At 39.0% G+C, this 27,200-nt stretch overlaps 4 long non-coding RNA genes across 4 annotated transcripts; all 4 read left to right on the top strand.

The window, feature by feature from the left end:
* Nucleotides 1-8,129: 8,129 nt before the first annotated feature.
* LOC119798549 lies at nucleotides 8,130-12,139 on the top strand. The gene is made up of 3 exons (XR_005282733.1): nucleotides 8,130-8,227; nucleotides 8,637-8,743; nucleotides 12,048-12,139. It is a non-coding gene; the product is annotated as an uncharacterized LOC119798549 (long non-coding RNA).
* Nucleotides 12,140-12,327: 188 nt separating this feature from the next.
* LOC119798611 lies at nucleotides 12,328-13,746 on the top strand. The gene is made up of 3 exons (XR_005282742.1): nucleotides 12,328-12,386; nucleotides 13,459-13,524; nucleotides 13,657-13,746. It is a non-coding gene; the product is annotated as an uncharacterized LOC119798611 (long non-coding RNA).
* Nucleotides 13,747-15,582: 1,836 nt separating this feature from the next.
* Nucleotides 15,583-16,583, top strand: LOC119798610. The gene is made up of 4 exons (XR_005282741.1): nucleotides 15,583-15,639; nucleotides 15,780-15,841; nucleotides 15,917-16,318; nucleotides 16,408-16,583. It is a non-coding gene; the product is annotated as an uncharacterized LOC119798610 (long non-coding RNA).
* A 4,093-nt stretch (nucleotides 16,584-20,676) lies between these two features.
* Nucleotides 20,677-26,891, top strand: LOC119798543. Its single transcript, XR_005282731.1, has 3 exons — nucleotides 20,677-20,733; nucleotides 23,108-23,110; nucleotides 26,685-26,891. It is a non-coding gene; the product is annotated as an uncharacterized LOC119798543 (long non-coding RNA).
* The last annotated feature ends 309 nt before the right edge of the window (nucleotides 26,892-27,200 follow it).

Here is a 27,200-nt window from a genome sequence, read left to right as displayed (position 1 = left end):
AAGCGTTTTTCTATAAATTCAGTCAATCATTTTAAAGTAAGAGCAAAACATAGGTTAAGTATTAGTGAAAACAAAAGCTACTGAAATATCTTTCTCTCTTAACACCACAGTGTGTTTCTTCGCTAAGCAAATGTTTCCATTGTTAATCTTAACCATGATGAATATCTCAACTTTATCCACCTATTCATTAAATCACGACTGGTGATTAACAAGGGATGGTGCTGAAATGGCAGCATCTAATGAGGCACACTGGGAGTCTGAGTCGAAGTTTCTATTGGTGTACCAAAGAGTAAAGTAATCAACATGCTGACTTGTCCAGAGATGTAATGACACAGAGGGAGCTCTTTGTTTGCAAGTATCACATTTATATGTGCAGAACAGAGATAAAGACTTTGCATTTTATGCATAGTAACAAGTGCAGCTCTACAGTAAAAAACAAAACAATAAGAGCTCTGCACTTTTCATCTCTGGACAGAATATGAAAATTGCAGCACTGTGCTGACAGACTTCTGATCTGCCTAAGGAATGACTAGAGTGAGGAATTCCAACAGATTTGAGAGTGTAATAAGTTTTAACCTCCTCAGGTGACCGCTTGTTGCTCAAGAAATAAATACCAAGAGAAAGCCCAGTCTGTCTTCCACATTCTTCACGCAGGTTTGGAAACAATTTTGTTTCTAGCATAAGAAAACAGATCTCTACAGTACAGGAGCCAACTGCTTCAGCAGGCAGTTGTGTAACTGAAACATCTATTTGTCCATCTGTCAAAATTTCTGTATCTGTTATGATTCTGTCCTTTCTGGACCTTTTGGCTCTGTTTAAGTTTTCACTTGGGTTTTCATTTACCCTTTGATTCATGTCATTATGTGTTTTCTAAGTCATTATTTTCATTTCCATTTAGGGTAATACAAGTTATTTTCTAGTTATATTTAAGCACTGTTTTATTTATTTATTTACTTTATGTTTCCCCCTTGTTCCACTCTCCTTTCTCTTAGATCGCTGGATCCTTCTGTCCACACCTGCTCCCAGTCAGTTGATTACTCCATTAATCGTTCTGTTTGGCATATATACTCTTCTGCAATTACTGTTTGCTGGATTTATTCCCCCATTCCTTAGGTTTATTCCTATCTAAGATATTGCTTAAGTTTTAGTTCCTAAGTTTGTTGTTGATCAGTTCTGGATTATGACTTCTGTTTTTACTTCTTCATTAAACTTTGCAAGAAATCATCTCTGCCTCTCCAGCTCTACAATTGGGTCCTCAACATCCAATAATCTGACAGTATCATTAAATGTTTCAGATAAAAAAAAAAAAACGAACAAACAAAAAAAACGACATGCAAAAAAAAAAAAAAAAAAAAATCTGTCAATGATAAATGACTACATCTATCATTGACAGATTTTTTTTTTTAACCAATGATTAAATTTACAGTACTCAGGTATATGTATTTTTGTATCTAAAGCAGTCTGCTCGTATGTATCAAAATTATTTTCAAATGACTGTGCCAACATTGCAGAAGGACTATGAAACACCTGACATTGAGTCTCAAATGGCCCTCTATTTTTCTGAAAAATAATTGTAATAAAATTATACAGCAGGTATTGAAGTGTGAACACATGATTAACCTAATGCCACATCAGCTCATTTGGATTTAAATCCATGCCTTGATTTTTATTTTTGCATCAACATAAATGTTTCCTAAGCCTGTTTTCAAGCTGTCGAGACCTCAGTTAGGTTTTTTACCCTCCATCCCCAACCTTTACCCAGATAAGTTGCCCCTTATTTCCATGCCTTTCACATTACTCAGAAAAATCTTTATGTTAATATGAGAAAGACAAGAGATATGTATTAAAATATGGTCAAAGTTCAACGACAGCAAGGCCTGGGCTTTGCAGTGAAGCAACTGATGAGAGATGTCTCTATGGCCAATACTATATGGGCCGGATTTATCAAGATCCAATTTTGCGTGCAGTAATTTGCGCTCGCAAACTGGAATTTTGCGCGAGGGGCTGAACCATGGTTTGCGGGTGATTTAACAAGAGCGATTGCGTAACTAGTGGCAGGTGCAAAACTGTTGGAGACGCCCTATTTAAATGATGGTTTTGCGCGTTTTGTGGTTTGCGGCAAAGTAGTTTGTAGTTTGTGCAAACTAGTGCATTAAGAAATTTTAATCTTACAGTGACCCTCCCACCCCCTCCAAAAAAAGAAATATATATATATATATATATATATATATATATATATATATATATATATATATATATATATATATATATATATATATATATATATATATATATATATATATATAAACTTTGGCAACCTTTATTCCCTAAGGTGGTATGTGGCTGAATTTCTACTTCACCGCAGTAAAAAAAACAAAAACAAAAACAGGTGTTTTGTATCGGCCTGTAGAAAAATGCACATACCAAATGGCTCACAAGAAGTGACTGTTGATAAGATGATGTATGCATCCCCGCAGCATTGGCATGTTGCTCCACAGGCGCAAGGCGGGAGGTCGGGGTTCTCAGGTAGGGCGTCAGGGCGACATGGCATTTGGAACGTCGGACAGCACTTTTGAAAAACTAGATTGGGAGATCCCAGCTCTCGCTGCAACCGTACGCTTGAATGACCCAGATGCAAAAAAGTGCAATGTTGCAAGGAGTTTTGTGATATCTGGTATTGCGTGGGTCCTCCTTGTGGCTGGCTCCAAATCCATTCAGAGTTCCCCCAACAGCTCCAAAATGGCAATGCTGGATAAACGAAATGTTTTGATGATCGTTTCCTCGTTCATTCCAAAAATATTCACACGGAGTGAAAAAATGCGTTCTCTGCGTCTCCTTGCTTCATTTCGATGTCTCCTTCTTGCGACTATAACTGCTGCCATGTGTGCGCAATTACGCATACAGACCATTTGCACCTTCTTTTGAAACGTGTTAAATATAGAGTCAGATACCGTTAGCAAAATTGCTTTCAGGTTTGATAAATCACTTTGCGAGCGCTAAATTAATATATTTACATGTTCTCCTCCCACAAGACGCACTTTTGCGTGTAAACGCCCCATATTGCATATTCATTGCAGAAAAAGTACTAAATGGATAAGAGGCGCTATTTAGCACGTGTTAAAGACCAAATCCTTTTAGCACGCTGTTGATAGATCAGTTTGTACATTTTTTAGCGTGCGAAGTGAAATAGCTCACGTTTTAATACACGCAAACCTTTGATAGATCCGGTGTCGTGCCAAGGTAGTTATCCCTGCCAAAATTTGTATCCCCTCGTCGGGAGCGCGCACGGAGTAGGAAGAACAACCCGAGTTAACTCCGCCTCAATTCCAACGTGCAGAACTTCAAATTTTAAAGGTTTTATGTGTATGAAAGTTGAGCTTTACTGTTTTATTCTTTACTTCACATGTTATAGCAGAATATCGCCAGTGATATTGATTTAAAACTAATAATAAAACACAAACGTTTGCTTGAAAGCTGGTCGCTGACAGCAGTGTCTACTCCTCCCTCTGAAAGCAAACAGATCCCTGTTCTTTTCCTCACGTTCATTAAAAAATATCTCTCATGTGTATGAAAGTTGAGCTTTACTGTTTTATTCTTTACTTCACATGTTATAGCAGAATATCGCCAGTGATATTGATTTAAAACTAATAATAAAACACAAACGTTTGCTTGAAAGCTGGTCGCTGACAGCAGTGTCTACTCCTCCCTCTGAAAGCAAACAGATCCCTGTTCTTTTCCTCACGTTCATTAAAAAATATCTCTCATGTGTATGAAAGTTGAGCTTTACTGTTTTATTCTTTACTTCACATGTTATAGCAGAATATCGCCAGTGATATTGATTTAAAACTAATAATGAAACACAAACGTTTGCTTGAAAGCTGGTCGCTGACAGCAGTGTCTACTCCTCCCTCTGAAAGCAAACAGATCCTTGTTCTTTTCCTCACGTTCATTAAAAAATATCTCTCATTGTTTCACAGTGTCCAAATGTTCTCATCCCATTGAAAACTGTTGTAAACCATATACTTGTAATAAAAATGAAATAGAAAATGGAGTGCTCGTGTAATCATTAAAGACTGTGGGCCGGATTTATCAAGATCCAATTTTGCGTGCAGTAATTTGCGCTCGCAAACTGGAATTTTGCGCGAGGGGCTGAACCATGGTTTGCGGGTGATTTAACAAGAGTGATTGCGTAACTGGTGGAAGGTGCAAAACTGTTGGAGACGCCCTATTTAAATGATGGTTTTGCGCGTTTTGTGGTTTGCGGCAAAGTAGTTTGTAGTCTGTACAAACTAGTGCATTAAGAAATTTAAATCTTACAGTGACCCCCAACAAAAAAAATAAATAAGTAAATATATATATATATATATATATATATATATATATATATATATATATATATATATATATATATATATATTTATAAATTGACAACCTTTATTCCCTAAGGTGGTATGTGCTGCAGTAAAAAAAAAACAAAAAAAAAAAAACAGGTGTTTTGTATTGGCCTGTGACTGTGGATGAGATCCCCGCAGCATTTGGCACGTTGCTCCACAGGCGCAGGGGGAGAACCCCGACCCCGTCGGACAGCACTTCTGAAAAAACGAGATTGGGAGATCCCAGCTCACGCTGCAACCGTACGCTGGAATGACCCAGATGCAAAAAAGTGCAATGTTGCAAGGAGTTTTGTGATATCTGGTATTGCGTGGGTCCTCCTTGTGGCTGGCTCCAAATCCATTCGGAGTTCCCCCAACAGCTCCAAAATGGCAATGCTGGATAAACGATATGTTTTGATGATCGTTTCCTCGTTCATTCCAAAAATATTCACACGGAGTGAAAAAATGCGTTCTCTGCGTCTCCTTGCTTTATTTCCATGTCTCCTTCTTGCGACAATAACCGCTGCCATGTGTGCGCAATTACGCATACAGACCATTTGCACCTTCTTTTGGAACGTGTTAAATATAGAGTCAGATACCGTTAGCAAAATTGCGTTCAAGTTTGATAAATCACTTTGCGAGTGCTAAATTAATATATTTACATGTTCTCCTCCCACAAGACGCACTTTAGCGTGTAAACGCCCCATATTGCATATTCATTGCAGAAAAAGTACTAAATGGATCAGAGGTGCTATTTACCACGTTTTAAAGACCAAATGCTTTTAGCACGCTGTTGATAGATCAGTTTGTACATTTTTTAGCGTGCGCAGTGAAATAGCTCACGTTTTAATACACGCAAACCTTTGATAAATCCGGCCCTATATGCAGAAGGAAAATATTTTTTTCCTGGTTGAAATTTAGTACTTAAATCTATATTTGTGTTTATAGTAACGTACAATTTATCTATGTTGTACTATCCTTGATAAACAGTTTGTCTTCTAACATCAGCCATTTTATTTCATCCCATATTGCCAGAACCAGCAATATGGGATGAAATAAAACCTGCCGTAATTTGTTCCCCCTGTCTAAATCAGGCAAAAAAGGTCCCAGTTTTTCCATTTTTGGTTTATAAGCATCTTTTATGATGACAACTAATCCCTGAAACTTTGGAGTTGATTGACCTTTATTTCTCAATGTTACAAGGGGGGAACAAATTATGGCAGGCTACCTGCCGTAATTTGTTCCCCCTGTCTAAATCAGGCAAAAAAGGCCCCAGCTTTTTCATTTTTGGCTTATAAGCATCTTTTATGATGACAACTAATCCCTGAAACTTTGGAGTTGATTGAACTTTATTTCTCAATGTTACAAGGGGGGAACAAATTATGGCAGGCTACCTGCCGTAATTTGTTCCCCCTGTCTAAATCAGGCAAAAAAGGCCCCAGCTTTTTCATTTTTGGCTTATAAGCATCTTTTATGATGACAACTAATCCCTGAAACTTTGGAGTTGATTGACCTTTATTTCTCAAAGTTACAAGGGGGGAACAAATTACGGCAGGCCACCTGCCGTAATCTGTTCCCCCTGTCTAAATCAGGCAAAAAAGGTCCCAGTTTTTCCATTTTTGGCTTATAAGCATCTTTTATGATGACAACTAACCCCTGAAACTTTGGGGGTGATTGACCGTTTTATTTCATCCCATATTGCAAGAACCAGCAATATGGGATGAAATAAAACCTGCCGTAATCTGTTCCCCCTGTCTAAATCAGGCAAAAAAGGCCCCAGCTTTTTCATTTTTGGCTTATAAGCATCTTTTATGATGACAACTAATCCCTGAAACTTTGGAGTTGATTGACATTTATTTCTTAAAGTTACAAGGGGGGAACAAATTATGGCAGGCCACCTGCCGTAATTTGTTCCCCCTGTCTAAATCAGGCAAAAAGGGTCCCAGTTTTTTCATTTTTGGCTTATAAACATCTTTTATGATGACAACTAATCCCTGAAACTTTGGAGTTGATTGACCTTTATTTCTCAAAGTTACAAGGGGGAACAAATTATAGTAGGTCATCTGCCGTAATCTGCTCCCCCTGTCTAATTCAGGCAAATCAGATATCATTTTCAATATATATATCTTAATGTATTTCATCCAGTTTGACTTCAGACGTCATGCAATAGAAATTTATCTGAATGTCTAAAAACTCAACCTGCACAGAAATAACGGAGAAATCAAAATTAATTATATCAAGTAGTTTTAGTAATAATAAAGTGTGTGGGTTCAAATGACCAGCAATATAAACTTAGGATCCAAACACTACACAAACGCACCATGAACTCCTCATGACCCCGAAATACGAAAAGTCAGAAATACATCAGCGTAGAAGGATTATCCATACCTTTATTTGCTCAAAACAGAAACCGCTAAAATTACTTTATTACGTCTTAGTAATAGCCTACTGAAAAAAGTGCATTAATGGATAAAGAGGAATACAAACGCGTGGTAGCCTATAAATTAAAAGGGGAATATCCACCTTCTTTTACCAAGAAAGAAAAATTTCTTCTTCGAAGGCAAGCGTCACTGTACGACATTGAAGGTAAGCTATAAAAGTTTTCACTACCTGTGTTACAAAAATATTAAGAAAACAAATAACAATTAAGTTTTACGCATTGAGAGACGTGGTGATTATTTTCCACCTTACGCTTCTAGGGAAGCATTGGAGTAATAACTCATTAGTCCGTTTCTTAATTAATTTAACTCTTTTCGCAAAGAAGGTGAGGGGCCTCATAAATGGCATCTACAAAATGTGTTTTCTATTCATATAAGGTTATAATAAATATAATACATTGTATGTAATGTATTGTTTTATTTTGTCTTTAGGGGGCCAGCTGGTGTACTGGCGTCACAAAGGCAGGGCTAGGTCCGTCAAAACCAAGGTGGTGTGTGGAACAGAAGAGGCAAACTTGATTTTCACAGATTTTCATGCCAGCCCCACTGGAGCGCATTGTGGACAAAGAAAAACTGTCGAAGCCATTTCTAAGCGGTTCTACTGGCCTGGGATGTCAGTAGATATCATTAAATGGGTGGGTAAAAATAATGGACCCATTTCATAAAATTACGACAATTAAACTCTGATTTGTTTTAATGTGCAGAATGCATGACACTGTTTTCTTATAAATTAAAAATTTGAAAGGGTTGCTTATTAACTTAATTTTTTTAATTTTCCTCCAATTTAGGTTTCCGAGTGCACAGCTTGTCAGACACATGCAAATACAATAAAAAAACCTTCTGAAATAATTCCAATAAAGGTGAGTCATTTTTACCTGAGATCTCAATAATCTCCAGGAAAAAATTTACATATAATTATGTGTAGTCCAATTGATTACTGCAACACCTTGCAATGTTAATGTTTTCTTTTTTGTCTGGCTTTCTTTGTCCTCCTATTCTCTTGTAAGTGTTGTGCAATGATGTACATCTGCAACTTCTTCCTTTGCAGAGTAACCATTTTAGTTCACTTTCACACAAAAAAAACAACAACAACAAATTGTTGATAATTGTATTTAATATTAATTTAATTATGCTGAACCCATTATTTCTGTCACAATTATTTTGCATCTCCTTGTTTTTAAGGTTTCTCAACCGTTTGAACTAGTTGGGATGGATCTGATTGGAAAATTAACAGAAACCAAAAACGGAAATCAATATCTCTGCGTCTTCATTGATTACTTCACCAAATGGCCACAAGCTTACCCGTTGAATACAAAATCTGCCATTGAAGTGACCACCTGTTTAATCAAATTTGTGTATCAGTTTGAATGTCCAAAACGGATTCTCACTGACCAGGGAAGAGAATTTGTCAATTCGGTAAGTACCTCACATGACATTATTCCTGGACGCTGACTTATACCATTTCTATTAATTAAGTTTTTTGCAAAGTCATGGAAACAATTTCCCAATGGTATTGCACTGGAAAAAAAATCAGAATTTCATCTAAGATTGTTCTTTTTCATGATGTAAGTTTTTGGTTAATGGCTGGACTTTCCATGTGAAACAAACTCTTGGCGTACAAAAGTAGCACATTCAATTGAATATACCAGAGTTCTGATAATTCGAACAATGTCATTATGTTTCTCCACTGTTCAGTTTATACAATACTATACAGATCATTACTGTGGGAATGATGACCTCTTTATATTTAATTCATTAACCCCTGTGCATGGTTTCCTTCATATTGAAATGTACTACACTCAAGTTGTTTAATTTGTTTGTGCAGCTGAACAAAAACATCTGTGAAATGCTACACATTCAAAGAAGCCTGTGTTCACCATACCATCCACAAACAAATGGCTTGGTGGAGCGGATGAACGGCACAATTCAGAGGTAACAATTAATATTTACACCCTCACACTATGAATGTTACAGCTATTAATACAAATGGATAAAGACATATACATTAGAATTTCACAACAGCATAATCAAACAATCAATCCCTGTGCATGTGGGTACAAACATTTATCGTACCACTGCTTTCCTCAGCAGAAAAGACATAATATTAAACTTAATTTGGGCCTTGAGAGCATGAACTACCAATGCAGCTTTCAGCTCCTGGGCTCAAGGCCATGATTTCAATTGACCTAAAAACATGCATGTTTTTTGTTTATCATTGCCATTATGTAGGCATTGTTTGTATATAAAGATGCTTTGTTTTTATTGTTTATTAGTCCTTTACATTCATTTTGTTCTCTAAGTTATTTATCTTGAGCGGCAACAACCTGTTTTTGTTGTGTTGGCAAAAGTTTAAGGTGGACAGAACATCATACTGGTGAAAGTTTTTTAAATGAAACGTCCCAAAATTCAAACAAGCCATGACTGCACAGGGCTTATATTGTTTATGTAGAATTCTAAAGAATTCTAATGCAAAAAAATTGAAGACTGCATTGTAATGTTTAGTCATCCTGGTAGCAAACTCATAATACAGATCAACATTGTCTTTGTTCCTGGTGCTTCTCCTGTTCTGGAAAAAAAAAAACATATGCCCAACCCCGATTAATGATGGTCCTACACCACTGCATATACTTAAAGGAAATAGACCCTCGAACAATAAATAAATGAGATAAAGAAACCACCCAAAAACTAAAATTATTCACCTAAAAATAAAGTGAGTTAATGACCTCAAAATAATCTGGTATGGTTATTGTGGGTAAGAAGGGGGGCTTTGATGAACCTATTCTTTCCATCATTTCAACATCAACAACACACAATATATGTCTTCTTCTTTTTCAAATTTTGTCACTTTTGCTTCTCCATAAAACTAGGTTGTCTTTCATTCAACGTCTTCACTACATGACCAAATAGATCATGCTAATTAATGTTTGTGTTTCTTCATGCTGTCAGAGCCCTCTGTAAAGTTGTAGGGGACAATCCGGACACCTGGGATGAGTATATTGACGCCATCATGTTTGGAATTAGAACAAAAAAACAGATGACCACCAAATACTCTCCTTTCTTCATGATGTTTGGCAGAGAGGCTCGTTACCCATCACAAATTCCAGAGCAGTTAATGGTTGGTATAAGTTCTACCAGTTACAAAAACCATCATAATTACAAATAATGCTCTTTATTAAACTCAGTTTTACTTAAGAGCTATCAAGGAATTGACTTTAATTTGATCAATTTAGAAGTTTTTTTGTCTGTAATATGTTCTTTTATAAAATATTACAGTTGTAAGATTTGTTACAGCAAATTTGTTTCGTTGAATAGGTGGACAGCAGTGTGGAAAATCTTGTCGGACAAGAAGAGGTGGCACTTGACATTGAAAAACATGAACAGCTAATGGAAGTCATTCGGGACAATGTCAGCAAAGCACAAGACAAGATGAAGAAAAGGATGAAAAGCAGAACAAGCGCTGAAACCCTTAAAGTTGGTGACAGCGTCTTGAGAGCCAACATAAGAAGCCAACAAAGAAAAGGAGGGAAGCTTGAGGCCAACTATCTAGGACCATTCATTGTAATATCAATCCAGGACAAAAGCGCAGACATTAAGGATTCAAATGGTGTCATATTCGAAAAAGTAAATGTAGATCATCTTAAACTGGTCAAAATCCCAACAGCAAGAGTGCCACACTGGGGTTTAAAAAAAAAGAGACAAAGTGCTACTCCCCCTGCTTCTCTGGCCAGTGCTTCTCCACCACATGCATCTTCTCCTGCCCCTGCATCCCCTCCACCGCTTTCATTTGCTGCCACTGCTGCACCTGCACCATTCCCATCTCCTCCACCATCCCCATTTCCTCCACCATCCCCATTTGCTGACACTGCTGCACCATCCCAATCTCCTCCACCATCCCCATTTCCTCCACCATCCCCATTTGCTGACACTGCTGCACCATCCCCATCTCCTCCACCATCCCCATTTGCTGACACTGCTGCACCATCCCCATCTCCTCCACCATCCCCATTTCCTCCACCATCCCCATTTGCTGCCACTGCTGCACCATCCCCATCTCCTCCACCATCCCCATTTGCTGACACTGCTGCACCTGCACCATCCCCATCTCCTCCGCCATCTCCATCTCTTCAACTATCGCCATCTCCTCCACCATCCTCATCTCCTTCACCCCCTGCATCTCCTCCACTACCCTCAGCTGCTGCCACCGCTGCTCCTCCACCATCCCCTTCTCCTCCACCCCGTGCATCTCCTCTACCATGCTCAGCTGCTGCCAACGATTCTCCTTCAAAATCTGAGTCTTTTCCAAAGTACAGCAAAGCAGATGCAGAAAAATGTATGAAGAAAAACTTCTGTCATTCTGGGAATATATTCTATGTAGTTTGTCTTTAACTTTTTGGTGTAATTTAAATAATAATAGTTATATTTTTGAACAAATGTAAATGAAAATTTACAGCTAATGTTTAAATTTTAGTTTTCTATGTAGATGCATAGGTAACACTTTGTTTTACAGTACATCAAAAAGCATGTAATAACAGGTTAGTCTCACTATATTACTAGGTAACAATAAAAACTTTATCTGGTAATTACCCCAAATTAATGTATATAATATCAAAGTAATTGCCTACATGTTTCATTGCTATGTAACAATGAAGACTTTTGCTGGGTAATTACCATAAGGTTGTAGTTAACATAATGTTTCTATTATTGCCCACCACCTACCAATGGCTTGCAAATTAAGTTTTAACCTATGATCAGGTAAATAAAGCATTATATAACTCAACTGAAGTTACATATAAATAAGATAGGTAAGAAAATTGGCATGCCGTATTCTAGGTATCATTTTCTGTTATATTTCAAGTAATAAACTGCATATAACTGGATAAAAACACATTCATTTATTTTTGTTAGGGAAATGAATGCGTTAGCTGGTAATAACGGATTGACATTTAAGAAGTCTGACTTTTTCTTGTCTGCCTAGAACTTAAAGCACAGCACAAAATTATGCATAAAGTTTATAGTGTAATTTGCTATGCTATTACCATGTTATAAATGGTTAGACAGAATGGTAGTTGTACTGTAAAACAAAGCGTTACTGACATATATCAGGGGAACTAAATCCTTTGCACCTTAACTGATTAGATCTATTGAAGTCACAATGGGAAGTGTAACAGATTAGTTATAAATATATAACTGTTCATGTATAACGATCTTAATGTGTCACCATTTCTCTTTTATCCAGATGTACTTGAGGCATGGGGTGGAAAAACATGCAACGTGTTACTCTCAAAGATCAGTGCCTATAAGCTCTTTTACTGGGACATAAAGCAACTTGTTCCAGACATGGAGTTGGAAAGCGAGGTATTGCAAAATGGAAAGTTTAATTTCAAACTTAAAAAACATATGTTTTTTTTATTCTGTGAATGGCTGACTAATGTGCTTTTTTATTTATGAACAGTCAATCAACGCTTATCTTCACCTCCTTATAAATGACTACAATTGTGCAGAAACTACAAAATCAACTTTCATTGACACGTTTGCAATGACATCCATATGGAATGGGAAGATTCTGCGACTCAAGGTTTGTGTAGTAATAGAGAAAATTATGTAAAATCTCATAATCAACTTTTCACAACATGTAAATGATGTGAAGAAAAACTGTTATTGCTAAAGCTGGAACCTTGTCCTCAGAGAATCATGTAAATGCTTCAACGGTGACAGTGAATTACTTGAATGTGTTGAACACATTATATAATGTCAAAAATATTTGGTTAGAAGCTATCTGGTTCTGTGGAGGACTCAAGAGCAGAGACACAGGGTAGAGATGGTGTCTTGTAGGTGAGAAGAATATAAAGCACAGAGGAACCGCAAAGGCGGAGAATATATGGGAGACAGAACAATAACAGGTGTTATCAGGTAATTATGAGCCAGTGTGTTTAGAAAAAGCTTAGAAGGATATAAGAGGAAATAACTGGCAATAGGAGCAACAACAAACCGCAAACAGGGAAAACAGGGTTCAACTAAAGCTAGAAAGTAACATAAGGATAAATGTGAATTAAAATAATGACTACAAAGTAAGGAATGACCAAGTGAAAAACTAGAGGATAAAAAAGGAACTCTAGATAACTGAAGCCATGGAAAATAAAACCTAATCATAACAGAATAAATAACTAACAAACTATAGCAATGAGTACATAATACCCATAATGCAAAAAAATAGATTAGACGGAAGATAAAAACGAATGTTTTAAGAAATAATATACATTTTCACCACAACACAGAGCAAAAGAAATAAAAGCACAACTGAGAAATGAAACCTTAAACAAGTTACAGAAGCTTTGTTCAAAAGACCTGTATTATTATTGATCATAGGCTGACATCACATGGGAAAACTTTATCATTTGAATAATCAAGTAGAAACGACTCAATCTGTTTATCCAAACACACGTTTTTTAGATAACTGCTGCCTTGACCCAGAGCTTCCGAAATCTTTCAAATAAATACTAAACAGGATTTAGCACTTATCATTTGGATTAGTAAAAATATATATATTTTTTTATCTTTGTTTTGGTTTGTTTTTCTATTCATGTGTTGGGTATATGTTTCATCGCTGTTATAATGAAGTTACTAACATGTTACATCATTCATTTTAGATAAAACCAATGGAATATGGTGTAATTCTGGGAATTGTGAACAAGCATCATCACTGGATGTTAGTGGTAATTAACCCTTCCGTGTTCATTATTCCTTTACGAAAATGTCAATAAGTGTAATTTTGTTAATGTGAAGAGGACACTGATCAAAAGTGAGTGATTCCAGGAATTTTTGTTATTAAATCAAATTAATCATAGGTAATCTACCCACAAGACAAGCGGTCGGTGTTTCTGGATCCTTTAGGAGAGAGTAAACAGGACATACAGACATGTCGGGCTACTACAAGGCAAGGAAAAATCAAGAAATGTCAAAATATCTTTCCTTACAAAGCCTGATTTTAAAAATGTTATTGTGAATAATGTCCAATTTTGTGGATGTCACAATTTACATTACAGAATAAATAGTAATGCAGGCTTATTTTTTTCAATGTGTTTCTTACACTTATGTACAGTATGAACCTTTCTCTAAACGCAGTAAGGTACATTAAAAATTTAAGCTTTATGTTCTTGTACAAGGTTGATCCAAAAGTCCAGTACAATAGCACAATTACGACCCCATTAAAAAAAATTTGTAATGTTTATTTCAAACTGAAATGTATCATGAAAACACAAACAAATAAAACCTGGACCACTGAAAGGATGGATATTGAAATAATTCTTTTTCAAATTTGCATAACACAAACGCAAAGTCATGCATTATTAAAATTTTAAATGTGTTTACAGGGCATTTATGCAAAAAATGGGATGTAACATCTCCAGGTGGACTTGTGACACAGTGATGCATCCCAAACAGACAGATGGCACATCATGTGGACTCTTCACCTTGAAGGCAGGCATCCAAATATGCAAAAATACATAGTTATGTACAAAAAGACGTATCTGTGTAATTGAAAAGATTCATATCATGTCTTCACAGCCACTACGGATTAGGGGGGAGGTGGTGGAGGAGGTGGAGGACTATAGATACTTGGGAGTGATAATTGACAATAGACTGGACTGGAGGTCTAACTCTGAGGCTGTGTACAAGAAGGGGATGAGCAGACTCTATTTCTTGAGGAAGCTGAGATCCTTCAATGTGTGCAGCAAGATGTTGGAGATCTTTTACCAGTCTGTTGTTGCCAGCACCATTTTCTTTGCTGCTGTGTGTTGGGGCAGCAGCATCAGAGCCAGCGACACCAACAGACTTGATAAAATCATCAGGAGGGCTGGTTCTGTACTTGGACTCAGGCTGGAGTCTTTTGAGACTGTGGTGGAGAGGAGAACGCTGAATAAACTCTTATCCATCATTGACAATGATCAGCACCCTCTCCACCACACAGTGGTCAGACAGCGGAGCACCTTTTCTCACAGGCTGCTCCAGCTCCACTGTCGAAGGGACAGATACAGGAAATCTTTCCTACCATATGCCATCACACTGTACAATAAAAAATAAACTCTTGTTTCAGCATACAGTAACCAGCACTGTACTGTACTGCACTCCATATTTTAATACTTATTTATAATCTGTTCACTGCACCTCAGGGATGTTCACTGCACCCTTATTATGTAAATTACCCTTATTATGTAAATACGCGTGGATGTTATGTTATTTTTACTTTTTTCTTATCTTATTGTGTTGTGACTGTCACTATGTGTAAAGCTGCTGCTACACTGCAATTTCCCAGCTTGGGATAAATAAAGTACATCTATCTATCTATCTATCTATCTATCTATCTATCTATCTATCTATCTATCTATCTATCTATCTATCTATCTATCTATCTATCTATCTATCTATCTATCTATCTATCTATCTATCTATCTATCTATCTATCTATCTATCTATCTATCTATCTATCTATCTATCTATCTATCTATCTATCTATCTATCTATCTATCTATCTATCTATCTATCTATCTATCTATCTATCTATCTATCTATCTATCTATCTATCTATCTATCTATCTATCATATGTAACTTATAATATCTAGATTAGTTTCAAGCTGCTTCGCCTATTAGCAATGTACAATATAATGTCTGTAAAGACATTTAAAATGTCTTTTTCTAAAAAAAAAAATCTAATGTCTTTTTACAGTTTGCTGAGAAAATCCTGAGAAAAGAAAAGATTTCTTTTCCGACAACTAAAAAGAAATAAACAAGCACAGGATGAAAATTGCGACCACTCTCCTTCTCAGCACAGGTATGTATTCAATTACCTTTGGATTGTCTTACATGATTAGTATCTTGCTTTTAACTATTGGAAACATTAACATTGTATTATTTGATGTGATATTGTCAAAAAAAATTGAGGCTCATTGCATATTTTGGTATGTCTTACAGATGACCTGAGCAACCTCTGTCACTTTTGTGGCGAGAAAAACACGGACACTGAAGACATCTGGGTATTTGACAATATTGCCAGGTGCTTGTAAGAATTCCCTTCTTTCTATGCTGATTTCTTTCTCTATTTTTAACAGATTCAGTGTGACGACTGCTTCAGATGGTACCACCTTCAATGTGTTGGAAACCCAGATCCCCAAGAGGATTACGTGTGCTTTGCATGTCAATAGTTTTGTTAAGTTGTTTCTATTATGATGTTTTTATCTTGTAATAAATTTTTTTTTTTTTATTGAGAAGTTATAAGCAAAACTTTGAATTACAATTTTTTGCTACTATTTGTTATTGTTGGGATCCGGAGGCTTGCCCACCAGATGCCATCGAGGATCCCTTCCTGAGGGCTTGTGCTGCCTGTTGGGATCCGGAGGCTTGCCCACCAGAGGGCGCCAAGGATTCCTTCCTGAGGGCTTGTGCTCACCTGCCTCACCTGTCTTTCATCTCCTCATCAGACCACTCCAGCGCCAAAGTGTTTGCCAGTAACGGTTAGCAAAACCTGAGCCAACCTGCCTGTCTGAGTCTTCTGACTTTTTATGAACCAAGCCTGAACCAGTTTCCCCTTTCTGTCTCACAGATAGATCCTGCCTGACTACCAGTAACCCTGGAGAGTTATCTCTGCTGGTTATCTGCCTGCCTGCTCTCTGTCGAACTCTGGGGAGCTTCCTCTGTGAGTATCTGCCTGCCCGCCCTCAGAAGATTACTTGGAGAGAGACTCAGTCTGTGATCTGCCTGCAAGCTCTCAGTAAGCTCTGCCTCTGCCTCAGCCAAGTCCTCAAGAGAGAGAGAGAGAGCTCAACCGGGATTCTGCCTGCACTCAGACTGCCTCTGCCAAGCTCTCAGTTCTCCTCCTGCCTGCACTCAGCTCAATCTCTGCAAACCCTCAGCCCTCTGTCTGCCTACTCGCCTCTGGACCCTGAAGGTTTCCCTCTTTGCAGCTCTGCTCCACTCCAGAACAGAAATTCACCTGAACATCAAACCACCAGCAATATTCCTGGATCATCTCTACACCCCCTCAGCAGAACCGTTACCCCCCTGGACAGGAATACATCTCTGTCCTCCTGAACCTGCAAGTAATCCGGATCACTCAGACCTCTCTGTCCTCCTGAGTGGCGAACCCACTTGCTACTGTCTGCCAGAACCCAGAACCTGTGATTATAGTACTTTATTGTAAATAAACCTTTGAACTTTTTCCCTTCCTCCTGAGTGATTTCTGCATTTGGGTTAGACTACTAGATGCCCTCGTGACAGTTATTACCCTAAAGGGTTACGTTACAGGCTCCACACTTTACAATTACTTAAGCGTGCAGTGAGTAGGTGCTGTCAGCTTAATTTTACTTCAGTAACTACCATAAAGACACTTTTACATCTAAAAATCTCAGCTGGTAAAGCCTGTCCCCCCTTGTAAATTAAGAAACATAGGTCAATCAACTCCAAAGTTTCAGGGGTTAGTTGTCATCATAAAAGATGCTTATAAGCCAAAAATGAAAAAGCTGGGGCCTTTTTTGCCTGATTTAGACAGGGGGAACAAATTACGGCAGGTAGCCTGCCGTAATTTGTTCCCCCCTTGTAACTTTGAGAAATAAAGGTCAATCAACTCCAACGTTTCAGGGATTAGTTGTTGTCATAAAAGATGCTTATAAGCCAAAAATGAAAAAGCTGGGACCTTTTTTGCCTGATTTAAACAGGGGGAACAAATTACGGCAGGTAGCCTGCCATAATTTGTTCCCCCCTTGTAACTTTGAGAAATAAAGGTCAATCAACTCCAAAGTTTCAGGGATTAGTTGTTATCATAAAAGATGCTTATAAGCCAAAAATGGAAAAACTGGGACCTTTTTTGTCTGATTTAGACAGGGGGAACAGATTACGGCAGGTGGCCTGCCGTAATTTGTTCCCCCCTTGTAACTTTGAGAAATAAAGGTCAATCAACTCCAAAGTTTCAGGGATTAGTTGTTATCATAAAAGATGCTTATAAGCCAAAAATGGAAAAACTGGGACCTTTTTTGCCTGATTTAGACAGGGGGAACAGATTACGGCAGGTGGCCTGCCGTAATTTGTTCCCCCCTTGTAACTTTGAGAAATAAAGGTCAATCAACTCCAAAGTTTCAGGGATTAGTTGTTATCATAAAAGATGCTTATAAACCAAAAATGGAAAAACTGGGACCTTTTTTGTCTGATTTAGACAGGGGGAACAGATTACAGCAGGTTTTATTTCATCCCATATTGCTGGTTCTGGCAATATGGGATGAAATAAAATGGCTGATGTTAGAAGACAAACTGTTTATTAAGGATAGTACAACATAGATAAATTGTACGTTACTATAAACACAAATATAGATTTAAGTACTAAATTTCAACCAGGAAAAAAATATTTTCCTTCTGCATATAGTCTTTAATGATTACACGAGCACTCCATTTTCTATTTCATTTTTATTACAAGTATATGGTTTACAACAGTTTTCAATGGGATGAGAACATTTGGACACTGTGAAACAATGAGAGATATTTTTTAATGAACGTGAGGAAAAGAACAAGGATCTGTTTGCTTTCAGAGGGAGGAGTAGACACTGCTGTCAGCGACCAGCTTTCAAGCAAACGTTTGTGTTTCATTATTAGTTTTAAATCAATATCACTGGCGATATTCTGCTATAACATGTGAAGTAAAGAATAAAACAGTAAAGCTCAACTTTCATACACATGAGAGATATTTTTTAATGAACGTGAGGAAAAGAACAGGGATCTGTTTGCTTTCAGAGGGAGGAGTAGACACTGCTGTCAGCGACCAGCTTTCAAGCAAACGTTTTAAATCAATATCACTGGCGATATTCTGCTATAACATGTGAAGTAAAGAATAAAACAGTAAAGCTCAACTTTCATACACATAAAACCTTTAAAATTTGAAGTTCTGCACGTTGGAATTGAGGCGGAGTTAACTCGGGTTGTTCTTTCTACTCTGTGCGCGCTCCCGACGAGGGGATACAAATTTTGGCAGGGATAACTACCTTGGCACGACACCGGCCCTATGACTCTTGGGTTTGCTGACAGACACCCAAAGATATCTTTAGCACACTATCGATCTGCTCATGGGCAGGAAACAGATTTATACTTTGATTTCCTGGAGTAAACACTGTGTGTTTGGATAGGGATGTAAACCAAAAAGCTATTCTGTTGACTCCATTTGTCATATATATCCTCTGTTCGATAATTCAATAAAGTGTTTGAGACAGCAGCTGCTACGGGAGGAACTTCAAGGCAGGCCGGTCCTGGTTAATGTATTTCTGTCAGCGAGAACGAGAGCAAGGGGAAGGAGAAGGAGATGGACAGGTGGATAAAGGTGAGATATGAACGATATCTCCAAAACTTTCCGCACTGTTGTCTTTCTTCCTTTAGAAATGATTATAGTATCTGATGCAGTTGGACACAGTTAGACTCCTAATCGTATTAAGTTTAACAAGTGTATTCTGTTAGGTTTTTCTTTCTAAAAAAATATATGTTTTGTATATATATAAAAAACAAGCTTTCCAATTGGGTTTGTTCACTAAAACATAAATAAATAAATAAATAAATAAATAAATAAATAAATAAATAAATAAATAAATAAATAAATAAATAATGCAACCATTTTTGGCATTTACTTAATCATATTTATTTACTTTAACACAACTCTTTCATTTTAGCAGGTTAGGACATAAAACAATTGTGTTAACGTAACTAAATATGCTAAAGTAAATGCCAAAAGTGGTTGTTTATATTATTCCGATATTTTACACATGTGAAAATTAAGGTTTGCATAGAAAAACTCTATGTAATATTTTCATAAAATTGTATATCATTGTCAGAACAGAACATTTGCAATACTGAATACCTCTCTATTGTCACCCATGTATGCTAAAATAATCTTTGAGACCTTTTTTAAAAAATCATATTGACCTCCCTTTCCATGATGCTTTCCAGATATTTCCAGATAACCTAACCTTGAGCCTCCCACAAAGAAATGAGTAAGCCTTGCAACACAAGGCTAGAATACATGTGTCAGGATCCTGTGCTCTGTGCTCTGCTCACTCTCTTCCACAGGTGGTTGTTGTTGACAGGTGGGCATGGCTTAAAGGAATAGTACACCCAAAACATGATTAGCCTTCATTTTCTACTCACCCCCATGCTGAACAACACTCTGGAGTACTTTTTTGATATCTCAAATGCATCTGGAGATCTGGGAGGCTTCTTGCTGTCTGCTGACATTCAAATAATGGAGGTCTATTGTGCCCGAGACAGAAAGGTCCATAAAAGTCCACAAAAACGTGTCAATATTCCTCCATACTGCTCGTCCAATGTATTCCAAGTGTCCTGAGTGGGTAGCGTCCAGAATTTACTCGAAACGAAGTCATTTAGAATGTTTTTAGAGCATAAACAGTAGTGTATAGTATTTCCTAAAAGCGCGTTCATGAGTCTACGGAAACCGCGGCAGACCAAGCCAGATGAAAGTGCGCATTCAGCTCGGCAAAGAACTCATGCTCTTCCTCAACACTGAAGTCCTCAGACATTTTTCTTTCGTTGTTTCTGCGCACTTTCATCTGGTTTGGTCTGCCGGCCTCCGTAGCGTCCTGAACGCGCTGGCGCGCGCTTTCAGGAAATCCTATACACTACTGTTTATGCTCTAAAAACATTCTAAATGACTTTGTTTCGAGTAAATTTTGGATGCTACCCACTCAGGACACTTGGAATACATTGGACGAGCAGTATTGAGGAATATTGACACGTTTTTTGTGGACTTTTATGGACCTTTCTGTCTCGGGCACCATAGACCTCCATTATTTGAATGTCAGCAGACAGCAAGAAGCCTCCCAGATCTCCAGATGCATTTGAGATATCAAAAAAGTACTCCAGAGTGTTGTTCAGCATGGGGGTGAGTAGAAAATGAAGGCTAATCATGTTTTGGGTTTACTATTCCTTTAAGTGGAGCATTCGGTCAGCTGAAGGACGCCAGAGTGTTAAACCGTTGTGCTACGCCAAGGCCTCTGTCCTGCAGACAGATCTTTGTTCATGTTTGTCTGATGTCCTGGATTCCTGGTTCTAACTTGTCTCCTGTCTCCCTCAGTTAGTTGTGCTCTGGATTACTCACCTGTCAGTCTCCATGCTCTGAGGACTGGTTCCTGAATTCCTGATGCTCAGAATATGCTCTGGCATTCCCCTCACCCCCCCTCAGTGTTACTTAGCTGGACAAGAGAACCTCCTTCCTGGATTCACGCTGGTTTCTCAAGCTGCTCCTCGAACCAGCCTCTGCTGAGGTGCTGCTCGGGCTCCTGCCCGTGTTCCATCGGCTGACCCACTCAGCCATCTCCTCCCATTGGAAGGCTGTGAGTCGCAGACAGATGACCCATACCTGGCGTGCTCCTCACTTGGACTTTCCGTTCCCCACCTGCAGCTCATGAAGTGAGCCTTTCCTGCCAGTTTGTAGCCTAAATAAACATCTTTAACTGCTCCTTGTTCTCAGACTGTGTCTGCATTTGGGCCAATAACCTTAAAACAATGGCAACATGCTTACCAAACTGGTCAGGTGACAGTTTTCAAATTTTCCCACCATCAGCCTCTTTTCCAGGGCAGATAACTACAGATGAACATCCATCAGTCGTTTAGTGGTCCAGAGACAGGATACACCATTAGGATACCGGTCTATTACAAGCCTGGGTCTCCTCTTATTATGCCCCTCACATACCTTACCTACTAAAGCTTGTGTCATACATTAATTTACCATCTTCTATTGCTGTTTCTCATCGTGTTTGTGCCTTCAGGACAAAGGCCAGCAAACAACCATGTACATTTAGAATTCAAACTTTCTGTTTTGATCTTTGTTTGCTGAAAACATATTTCAATAAATCTTTGGAGGAAAATGCCCTGTCAAAAAGCAGAGGGAGCCCTACAAAACATAAAATGGTCCCTTTGTTGAATTCACAACTTTTAGAAAATTGTAAAATTTTTCTCTGGGAGGTACCACACAGTATATCTGTTGGACAGACAGCCCTTTTGTGCATTTTTCCACTGCAGATTGGGCCCCTGTTGTGCTTTTTTACTGCTGTTTGCTAAAGAGAAAATTGTCTCTATTGAAGGACAGTTCAAAACACCCACTCAAACAGGTTCGGGCAAGGTAGTCCTTATTCTAGAATATATTTCAAAATAAATGCTATGGGAGGAAACATAGGTTGACTATTGGCTAGGATACACTGTTATGTGAAATAACTTATAGTGTAATTTTAGTTATTATTGGGTGAGTTCAAGCAACTTTTTAGATTTGTCAAAGAAACGTCAGTTTTAAACACTCTAGGTTTTCTTTGTTTTTGTCACGTTTACGTTAAAGGGGTCATAGAATGCAAAACATTGTCATAGATGGATAACAACAGTTCAGCGGGCGAAATGGACATACAGTGAAGTTCAAACCCCATGGACACCTTCTCTCTCTGCAAATCTCCTAATTTTAAACTTCCACCATAAAACGGGCAAATTGAAACGAAGCCCTGAATTGACGTCAATTCTGGGATGTTGCCTCATTTGGTTCTGGCCTGTACTTTTGTCACGCCCAGAAATTGACATACAGACCAGCCCTGGGTTCACTGGCCCAAGAAGATGAATGGAGGTAGATGTAAGTCACCAGTTTAAATGTTTAGCCTATAGTTGGGTTTACTTCTACAAGAAATACATAGCAGGCAGTTTCTGGTGTGTTCCCTATACGTTAATACGTTAGAGACTACACATCAAACTCGCATCTATGATCGCCAATGCCTGCTGGAGCTACGGTCACAAAATGTTTTAAGCTGCGGAGTGCTACAGACGGATGTAAACAAAACAACAGCAGAACGTAACTGCCGAAGGAAGAGATGTGCGAGACAGAGAAAGCGAGGATGCAGAGGGGGGCTAACTGCGAAGCTAAAGAGAAATCCCCACAGACCTCCGCTTCCATCAATCCTGCTCTCCAACGACTGCTCGTTGGATAACAAAATGGATAATCTCCGACTGGAACTGTCTTCAAGAAAGGAGATTAGTAACTGCTGCAGCATCATTCCGACGGAGTCTTGGCTGCATCCAACAATACCAGACAATGCTATTAGCCTGGAGGGGCTAACGCTATACCGCACCGATAGGAACAAAGAACTAAGCGGTAAGTCTTGGGGTGGTGGGCTATGTATTTACATCAACAACAGCTGGTTTAAAAATGCTAGATCAGTCGCTAGCTTCTGCTCTCCAGACATTGAGTATTTGAACTGCAGACCGTTCTATCTGCCCAGAGAGTTCAGTGTGGTTAGCATCACTGCTGTTTACGTGCCCCCAAGCACAAACACAAAAGAGGCCATGAAGAGTCTATACCAGGCTATCTCTGAGCTCCAATCTGCATACACAGAGGGTGTTTTCATCATTGCTGGGGATTTTAACCAGGCTAACTTGAAGACTGTTCTCCCTCATTTCTATTTTGCAACTCGGGGTGAAAACACTTTAGACCTGATTTACTCTGACATCAAAGATGCATTCAAAGCAGCATAAACCAATAGTTAAAGAGTTCCGAGTGTGGTCTGAGGGTGCCATGGAGACACTCCAAGACAGTTTTGAATGCTCTGACTGGAACATCTTCAAGGCTGCAGCAACATATGACAACTTATTAAATATTGATAAGTATGCCTTGACTGTGTCAGCCTACATTAACAAATGCATTGAGGACGTCAGCATCAAAAAGAACATCACCACCTGGGCCAACCAACCCCCCTGGATAAATGGATAAGTTCGGAAATCGCAAAAAGCACGGAACTCAGCTTTCAAATCTGGTGATAAAGAGGCACTGAGAACACCACATGCCAACTTAAAACGTGCCATCAGATCAGCAAAGCAGAACCACAGCCAGAAAATCCAGGATCTTTTCCACTCCAAAAGCAACACCAGGTGGATGATCACAGACTACAACACACTCTCCCCCCCGGTAGATGCAGCAAACACTGACTCCCTAAATGAACTGAACAACTTCTTTGGAAGGTTTGAGGCACTAAACAGCACTCCAGCAGTGAGAGCCATTCCACACCAGGGAGAGGAGACACTAAACCTGGACTTAGCTGAAGTGAAGTAAACTCTGAGGAGAGTCACTCCAAGGAAGGCCGCAGGGCCTGGTAACATACCTCGGCGGGTGTATAAGGAGTGTGCAGATCAGCTGGCTGGTGTCCTCACAGACATTTTTAACACCTCGCTGGACCAATCCATAGCACCAGCATGCTTCAAGTCTGCCACCATTATTCCAGTCCGAAAGAAGCCTCAGGTCAACTCACTCAATGTCGTACTGACTCCAATTATGATGAAGTGCTTCAAAAGGCTGGTTAAAGAACACATCGTCTCCAGTCTGCCGCCAACATTTGACCAGTTTGCCAACCGACGCACCCGCTGCACTGAGGACGCCATCTCTGCTGCTCTCCACCTGATCCTGGAGGAGAAGAACACCCATGTGCGGATGCTGTTCCTGGACTTCAGTTCAGCTTTCAACACAGTCATCCCATAGCATCTAATGGGCAAACTGAAACAGCTGGGATTCAATACACCCCTCCGCAATTGGCTGCTAGACTTCCTCACCAACAGACCTCAGTCAGTCCGGGTTGGACAGAACACCTCTGATGTCATCAGTCTAAGCAAAGGTTCCCCTCAGGGCTGCGTCCTGAGCCCCCTGCTGTTCACCCTGATGACACAGGACCGCGTCCCAGGTTCACCACTAATCACAACTGTAAATTTAGTCATATGTTTATATTACTGTTTTTATATATATATTATAATTTATATATATATTATATACTATTTTTCAAGGCTGCACTTTTAAAAAAGATGAAATTGTCCAGAGAGCTGTTCCAAACAAAATTTCTATTTGTTTTACACGTGTGTAAACAAAATGACAAATAAATCTAAGTGCTCCAGGCTGCATGAAGAAAGTGGAAATTTTTCACAGTCTTCCCAAGGATCTAAAGACTCGTCAGGCATGGATTATTTTTGTGTATCATAAGATCCCTGTTTGATGCTCAGCTGTTCATTTGCTCTAAGCATTTAACCGAAGACAGCTTTCAAAATCTTTGATGGGGGTCTGCTGGGCCGCTGACTGGACCGGATTGGGTATTCAAACTGAGCTGTGAGCTCCGGGGCTGGTCCAGGAACCCCGGCAGACGGGGTTCTGACCCTCTCCGCGTTCCGAGCCAAAACCCTGAGGGCTCTGAGGAGAAGGATCAGGAAATTATCAAAAGACAGAACAAACACTCTCTCCCTGCCCACCGGGAACCAGGACATAAAAAGACAGCAAAAACAAAACAAACAAAAACAAACAAAAACTATGATCTGGCCCTGAGATCTTGGGCTGAACCGAATATAAAGGGACAGACGCAGGTGGATGAGATGAGTGCTAATTAGAAAACCATGCAGAGTTAGGCAGGTGAGTGAAATGAACAAATAAGGTGAGCTATCAGGATAGATCATGACCGTTAATCATAATATTATTTTAGAAAGACCTGAATATTTTATAGGAATTAATGGAACAGCATTAAACTGCTTTAAATCTTAGCTATCTGATCGATTTCAGTTTTTTCATGTTAATGACAAATCTTCCTCATGCTAAAGGGTTACCTGTGGAGTACCACCAGGCATGGACTGGTAATCAGGCGTACCGGGCATTATTATATATCGGCCTCGTTATATTTGCATAATGCATGCAGAAAAATAAAATCAGCAGCGCAAGAGTCTGTCCGGCCCTTACCACAGGCTACTGCAGCCCATTGGTTATCATCCCTCACAGTCTAAAGGGCTAGGCCAATCATAAAGTAGAAAAATACCTTCACTCTTCATTGGAACTTTGTGCAGCGGTGTTCACAGTAGTAATGGATAAGAAACGCAAGGGAGGCGCAGAGACAAAAAGAAACAAGTTCTTCAAACGGACGCTGCGAAATGTGTCAAACTGACTGACATGTTCCCAACAGCAGGCCCTTCATCTGCTCCGGTGTCTGATGTAAAATATGATGGTGGTGGTGGTTGCAGACATCCCAAGTCTCCTGGAAGTTTCGGGAGTCTCCCTGATATCGATAGTTGTTCACGGATGCCCGCGAGTCAGATAAATTATCCCGGATTTTAGACTCTGCAAGGTGATGTTTTTTTAATGCGAGTGAGAGCGGGCAGGCAATACAATAATTCATGCATCATGTGCTGATTAGAACTACTGTGATTGCGCAGACAACAACAAGAGAGTGCGGGGTGTGAGGAGGAGGTTGCTGGTGCAACCTGTGCAGCATATCTGTTCAAAGCGATGCTCCGATCAACCAGCGTTCCAGGCGGCTGATTGGATCAGTCAGAAAAATAAGCCAATAAGTTTCAGTTTACTTTTTTACAGTCACCTCATTTTGCAGCAGAAAGTGTATCCATGTCTAGTGAGGGTAAAGAATGATGGACTGCATGTATGGCGCATGCAACGCCAGGGGCGTCAGCTGACCCAGTACTATACAGGGGCACAATAGGGCACCAAATAAAATGCGAGCGCGCAGAGCACCTGAGCAAAAAAAATTTTGGGCAATTATTTATTTTATAAAAACATGGGCACAGATAATTAATGCAAGCACATGAGCAAATATTTTATGGCACCTAATTATTATTATAAAGCATCATAAATAAATTGTACTATAAGATTGTTATTTTCTGCATTATGAAATATCTACCTAAAGCAAACTGAATTGAATTGGCCCTCTTGTAAACTTCACTGTATATCTCTAATCCACTACTGATGAAGGCACAATTTATCTTCATTAAGCATCTCACTGAAATAAGTTTTTGGAACTTGGGATGTCTGTGGTTATATTGGAGGCGAGGGCGAACCGAGCAGTGAACATGATGTCAGTGCGGCTGAGGAGAGACATGGCGAGAGAGATGAGAGCAGAGAGCAGGAGGAAATAGATTACTTTACCTGTCCTGATCCTTGTCTTTTACAAAACTTTTTGAATCACCACCCACAACAAAGGACAAAAAATCCAGTTGTGCAAAAGGTATTCACCACTAAAAATGCAACCAACAGGAGGTGGCTCACATATTGTGAGAAACAATAAAATAAAAAATAAATGCTTTATTTTGTTTTGTATGTATTGCATTTGGAAAGACTACTGACACAAGTTCATTTATTACTAGGATATCTGATTGGAGGCATGTGCACCAGCGTAAAGAAGAGCATGAGAAGAGTAGCGTAATTTGTGTGGTTGACTGTGACTTATTTCTCTCTCTCTCCCTGATCTAAGAATTGTTGTTGTGCTGTGGTGGAGCTTACATTTTACAGTGTTAATAAATTAAGTTTTTGGAAGTATTTTAAGTGTCCACTCTCACTAATTT

The sequence above is a fragment of the Cyprinodon tularosa genome, unplaced genomic scaffold (genome assembly GCF_016077235.1).
Source record: "Cyprinodon tularosa strain WSP-4 unplaced genomic scaffold, ASM1607723v1 ctg63, whole genome shotgun sequence".
Classification (NCBI taxonomy): Eukaryota; Metazoa; Chordata; class Actinopteri; order Cyprinodontiformes; family Cyprinodontidae; genus Cyprinodon; species Cyprinodon tularosa.
The sequence above is the reverse complement of the archived record's forward strand: the minus strand, read 5'-3'. Positions and strand labels throughout refer to the sequence as shown.